General features: G+C 35.7%; 1 long non-coding RNA gene across 2 annotated transcripts; it reads right to left on the reverse strand.

Annotated features, from left to right (window-relative positions):
- Window positions 1-369: 369 nt before the first annotated feature.
- On the reverse strand, window positions 370-5,304 carry LOC140016122 (uncharacterized). 2 transcript variants are annotated; one of them, XR_011822463.1, is made up of 3 exons: window positions 4,908-5,250; window positions 1,362-1,420; window positions 370-960 (listed from the first exon to the last, which is right to left on the reverse strand). It is a non-coding gene; the product is annotated as an uncharacterized lncRNA (long non-coding RNA). The 2 variants fall into 2 exon arrangements; XR_011822462.1 differs by having other exon boundaries at window positions 370-1,420; window positions 4,908-5,304.
- Between the last annotated feature and the right edge of the window lie 1,455 nt (window positions 5,305-6,759).

Consider the following 6,759-nt stretch of genomic DNA (forward strand, 5'->3'; position numbering starts at 1 on the left):
ATCGTGAAGTTTACTTCTTCTCGGGAGAGGTATGCGATGAAACTTCTCATCATCCAGTGTCATATACACTGTACTTACTATGCATAGTTTTCGGAACCCAATGTATGGCCCCAATTGCAAAAACTGGATCATATACAAACCAGCGGAAAGCTCTGAATGCAGGTCCATCAACTATTCTCCATGATTTAGCTCCAAGATCAAGGATTTCACAGCTAACAAATTGCATCTCGCCCTGAAACAAGTGAACCAGTTTAAAATTCCTGGTAGTCTGATGCAAGTCCATATGATTCATTATGAGGAGAACATAAACTACCCGAGGGAAGTGCAGTCAATTCCTTAGTAACAGGATTCAAGACTATTAATCCACCATTTTTCATCTTGTCATCAAGTACAATTAGACCACCGCCAGCTGCTCTAATTGTTCCCAGACAAGTGGTATTATACTCTTCTATCTTCATCTTGCCATTCTCTATTTCCATGAACTTGATGTGAAGTAACAAGGATGGATCTATAAGAGGTTGCTGACATACAGGCACAGATTGCAATTGAAAAAGCTTAGATTCAACAGAAAAAGCATTCGGTTTTTCTTGCAAGTTAGGCCTGCGATAAGGAAAAAAAGTATCTCTTTTTGAAGGATGAAGAAAAACTAAGACACTTTCAGAACGTTGGAGATAGGCTTCAATGAAAATGGTGCTGTTGATAATCCTGTACGATGTCTTACAGACAAACCTAGATCTTTGGAGAGATTCATGAGGCAGTCGAACAAGTATATTTGATATGCATTCTGATGGAAGATAAGGAATAAGGGTCTCATGTCGCTTTCTCTTCTCTTCCTCCAGCTCCTTCTTCTGTGATCTCTTTGTTCTACTAACTTTAGCAAGCTAATAGATTTGTCCGCCATTAACTTATTAGACACAACATCCAGCAAAGCCCTGATTAAAGCTGTAAACAAAATTACTTCTGCGCTAATAAAGGACTTCAATTCTTGAGAAGGATAAGAAGCTATTAGTTTTGCTCATACTATGACAGCTACCTATATCATGATTAGTGTTTTTGTGATGGTAACTACTAGCAGTTAGTACAAAGGATTAACAGGAATGAGATTGTTACTTCAAGCACTATAAGGGTAATGAAATTGTTTTTTTTTTAACCAGACAGTAATGTATATCATGGTTAGTATGTTTGCAATGGTGACCATTCGCAGACAGTTATCTGTGTCTTGAGGGATAATGAAATTGTTATTTGTGTCTTGTGGGGTCTAATGAGACAGTTACATATATCATGATTAGTGTTTTTGGGATAGTAATCACTAGCAGTTAGTACAAAGGATTAACAGGAATTTAACTTGACAAGTAGGATACAGCTTCTCAAAGGCAACTCCACGGGATTTGTGTACCACATTGAGCGAGACGCATGCAGTCTGAATAAACAAAAACAGTAGTAATTTCAAGTTACCAAACAATTTGCAAATATATTTGAGGTAGGTAAACTCTATCTCAAGTGTCAATATTAACACCTTAAACTATTCCCAGTGTACAAAAAGTCACTTTTCCTATTTAATAAAGAAACCTTAGATTTTCTAAAGTGGAAACTAGTAAAAGTTCAAAAAAAAAAAATCTTTTTCAGCTGACGTCTGAAGATTTATTGTCATATTTGTTTGATATCTCCTCCGGCAGATATATTCTTTGATTTCAGAATTTTGTGCTTGACTAGAATTTTAGAAACCAAGAAAACTAGTTTAGTGATAATCTAACAATCATAAACCAAGTGGTCTAAACAAAACCAACTTAATGGAGATGAACAAAGCACAACATAAAAATGTGCCCACAATTTCAGCAGATTTCAGAGGTTTGGTATCTAGATTATGCTGACTCTTTCAACTTTTCATTCAAACAACAACAATAATATGCAACAGCACCTATTGATAATGTGATCTGCAGAACCAGAATCTCTAGGACTGAATATTATCCAGAAACCATTCTACGTGTTATAGAGGTATGTAACAAAGATACACACCCTAGAGTAGCTATGATAAGCGCCCTTAAATTAAACCTCCGATTCTCGATCAAACACAAAAATTTACAGCAAAATCATCCAAATAGAGCAATTAACTATGGTGGACGATAATTTAATTGTGTCAGAACTGAGAAACCTCAAGCCATAGATCTTTAGCATTCTCTTGTTTATGCTTGTTTCATGGGGAAATAACATTCTCTATTCTCACCAAGAACCAGACAGAAATGGAAAAACAAAAGGTGGAAAGAAACTGCAGACAGCACAAAAAAACTGGAACAATAGAATGCAATTGACAAAAACCTCCCACTGCGATTGTATCTAACCTTGCAATCAAAATCATGGTAAGAAGATGGGTAGTTCAGAACAGAAATAACCTAGCTAACTAATCTATGCATATATGGCTTCTCTTTACATAAGTAATCTATCAAAGAACACTTCTAGCTACCCTTTCAACGCCCTAACCATCTTCATTTATGCTCAATCTTAATATGGCCGGCCTGCTTTCAAATTCAATTTAGCTTTTCAGCGAAGCTCACTAAATTAATGTCTTTCTGATTGTAACCCAGCTCGAAAGTCTAAAGTCTCATCTGGCATATTCCAGATTACATTTCAAAGAGTTGTCCTTCCCAAAATAGCACTAATGTCAAGACAGGCACCTGTAACATATAGTTTTTCTTAGAAAACTAATATGGTTAGCCGTAGTTTGACACTAACATTTTTTTTCGACAAATAGAAATGCCTTCGAAGAGGCTTTGACCTAGAATTTCAAACACACATCCAGAAACTATATTGATGTTTCAAAAAGAAAAGGAGAGTTAATAGGTGCTCATTATAGGTGATTTGATAAGAAATTGGACTGCCTTTTTCAGCTCACTATGCAGCAGCTGACTTGCCTCAAGAAAGCTATCTTCCTTGCTCACTGAAAGCTAAAGCTTTTTAACGTCATTCCATAAATACGTCATCTAAATATTTTTTCTAAAGTACATGAACCAGTTAGTTTGTAATCTTTGCTTTCCCTATGAAAATTTCGCATCCTGTATTAATTTACTTTTCAGCTCTATACCTCTTAACATTTTTTGTCTATATTACACCAGAGAAGACATGCACATTTACAAAACACAATTGTTTAATAACCTATTCAATAGCTCCAATGAGCCTCTGAATTCCTTCCTACTAGACAGGTCATTCAAGAGACATACAGTTACACAAGCAAATTAAAAAAAAGAAAAAAGAAACAGAGAGAGAGAGAGAGATGCACAAGCAACTAACTGTCCAATCTGATTCTAGGAACCATTCTGCAGAATTCTGTATTTGAAAGGTGCAATGACATCAGGTTTGAGGAAAAATAAATGATGCCAGGAGCATCCAATTCTTACAATACTTTACTAAGAATCCAATCCAACTTTTTGACTCATTCTGCAGAATTCTGTATTTGAAAGGTGCAATGACATCAGGTTTGAGGAAAAATAAATGATGCCAGGAGCATCCAATTCTTACAATACTTTACTCAGTTGAAGAATCCAATCCAACTTTTTGACTTTAATCCCCTATATGAGTTGGATTCAATAAGGTGTGGCACAATGTATTATGTTTTTTGTGGTCTAACAATTAACTGAACCAGCACTATCCTTAACAGCAATGCTAGACTTCCGTATCGATTTTCAGAGAAGGTATTTTTAAAATTGAAAAGCATTTAGAAAACCTATAGCACAAGTCCTCATGACAAACTAGTATCTGCTTTCTCTATTCTTGTGTTTGATTTTCTTTTAATTGCTTGAGGAAAAAAAATTTTGTGAATCATGTTCCATGAGCTCCAAAATTTTTGATCCTGCTAAACTAATCCAAAAAGTTATGCTCGTCGCCATAGACCAACCCTTTTCTGCAATAAGCTTATAATACAGAGATAGCAACGCAATTTTACTGAATTTACGGTAAAGCTAATCCTTTGTCTTGGAATATATTATAGCATAGCTCATAATTATCACCTTTGTTCACATTGTATGACTACATTATAAAGATAAATGCTCAGACTCAAATATATAACTGGCTGAGGTTATTCTCATCTTCGATCCTCTTTATGTCGACTTTAGCGACTATAAGAATCATTTTCTCTAATTTCACACCAAAGTTCTCAAACACACCATTTTGTTGTGTTTGATACGTAATTTTGGCTCTCCTTGTAAACGTGATCAAAGAAGCAACATGGCTTTAATTTTGGAGGCAAAGTGGGAAGAAATTACCCTATCTTTTCCCATAAAACAAAGAACATGAGTAAAGCATTAAAAATTACAAAAGCTAAATGCTTGGCTTCATAATCGCACCCCAAGTAGACATAGCTAAGTTATGATCAAATTACACAGAAGATTGCAACCTTCTCCTCAACATCCCAAGTCGACTCAAGATTAGTCTCAGTCCTTCAAGCCAAAGTAGGCCCCGTAGAGGGCTCTTTTCACTAATTTATCCACATATTTTCAGATAATCATCTCAATCGAAGACTGGCAAAACCGCTCAACAGACCATACTGGCCAATTTTCCACAGCTATAAAATCTTTAGGAAATGGGATTTCTCAAAATCCATACTTCATCAAGCCCCCACCCAAATGAAAACGAAAAAAAAAAAAAAATCAATCTTTATATAACGAATTCAATTTATTTGAGAATAATTTGATCAACCCAACAAAAAGGAACTAAAAGATGAAAACTTCGTGACTACAGACCCTTCAATAACGTTATTAATAGAAATGATAGCCACCACTTTTTTCTCCTCACCATTAAAGAACAAGCAAATGATATACTTCATTTAGCAACAAAATTAGATACAAAAAGTTAAAGCCCGGATCAAGAAATTTGAACCAATTGAAGATTAACGTTTTCAAGAAGAAGATAGTTACCTAGATAAAGCTGACTGGAGGACTGAAGGACTTGAGTACGATGATGTTCTCCAATTGTTCTCTTCCCAAACTTAGCCGGGCACAAATTTCATATGCTCATTATACACAGCATGACTCTAATGTGTTGAATGAAACATTAAAAGGCAGAGAGCAAGATAGGATCAGGTGGAGATTGAAACAGATTGCAAGCTACTGATCGATCAATTGCACACAGGACTTTCAGCACTCGACTTCACTATAGTTTGGGAGTTTAGAATAGAAAAGAAAGGAAGAGAAAGGGCAAGTCAAAAAAGAGAAAGGATGGGACACGATCATTCTATCTAGTTATTTGGGAGTTTTAAGAAAGAAAATAAGGTAAGTAATTTTTTTGTTTGGGAATTGAATGCAAATAAAAAGAAAAAATATTTAAATAAATATCTCTACAAATATGTCTTTTCAATAAAGTGAAAGGAGATGTTTTGATGATGGTTTTTGTAGCAGGTACTCATTAAAAATTAAAATTTTTTGTATCAAAATTTCAAGGATAGCTTTGTTATATTTGAAAATTTACTTAAGACTTTCACACTTTTCTTCCCTTGCTGACCAATTTTAGACGGAAAGTTTTCCTTTACAAGGAGGAAGATGAAATCTTTCCCAATCTTTTCTTTTCCTTCATGTTTCTGCTCTCAAACAATAGAAAAAAGGCCCTGTTTAGAAAGTGAGTTTTTTGGGAGTTTGTCTAAAACTTTACTGTAATGTATAGTTTTTTGAAATGTGTAGATTTTTGAATATTTTGAAATGTATAGTTTAAAAATTTTAATAAATTTTTTGAGATTACTGTAACTAAAATTTTTAAAAAACTTATAACAGATAAACTTGACAAAAAACTTAAGTTCCAAACAAGTAGTTTATTATCCTTTCAAAACCTTTCTTTTCTTTTCATTTCCTTCCTCCCAAACTAGCTATAAATGCGGGAAGAATTCTTAGTTTATGATGAAAAAAAAAAAGGCATTCTACAAGTGGGGAGGTTTTGGAGATTGTTCTTGAAATGGGGTCTTTGCATTCGTGGAATGCGAGCTCACTTCCGCGAATGCGAGGTCTGTTTGGAAAAAAAAAAAAAAAAAAGACCAGAAAAGTGAGTCAAAGAAGCAGAACGCAATATCGATTCGGAAATCTTCAAAGAACAGCAAAACAAAGAAAACAGAGTAGGCCACCAAACTCCCGCCATAGCCTCCTCGCAATTGAAAAATCTGAGCTGGGCTCTGCACATTGAAGCATCCAAAGACCGGAGCTGGCCACCATTTGTCCTATTTTGTGCTGCCAAAACACCGGACGATAGAAATAGGAGGAGCGGCGCCACACGGTTGAGCGGCGCCACCATCTCTGTTGTTCTACTCCGCCGAAAGCCACGTCTCATTCTCTTTTTGCCTCGCTGAAGCAAGCCCTCCAGATTGCAGCCGGTTTTCAGAGTTTCTTCAACCACCAGATTGCCGACCCATTTGCGCCTTTGCCCACCCACTGCCGCCCCATTGCCGACCCAACATTTGCCAGCATTACCGTCCCATTGCGACTGCCAAACAGCATAAATGTGAGCCTTTTCCATTTGCAATGCCTCACTTATAGCATTTTAAGTTTAATTAATACTTGAATACTTGAATCCAACGGCAAGTTCAGATTTGTTGTGAAATTTGGGTTTAAATTTGATGTAAGTTGTGCTTATTTTTTGCAATTTTTGTGGTGGATTTGAGGATATACGTTACATTTTTCGAATTCTTGCAATTTTTCTGTTTTCAATTTGTTGTAGTTGCTCTAATTGTGTCCGTGTGGACAGTGGAGCTGGAAAAAGAAGGAAGTAGTTTTTTGACAAATATTG

This window comes from Coffea arabica, chromosome 10c, assembly GCF_036785885.1.
Source record: "Coffea arabica cultivar ET-39 chromosome 10c, Coffea Arabica ET-39 HiFi, whole genome shotgun sequence".
Classification (NCBI taxonomy): Eukaryota; Viridiplantae; Streptophyta; class Magnoliopsida; order Gentianales; family Rubiaceae; genus Coffea; species Coffea arabica.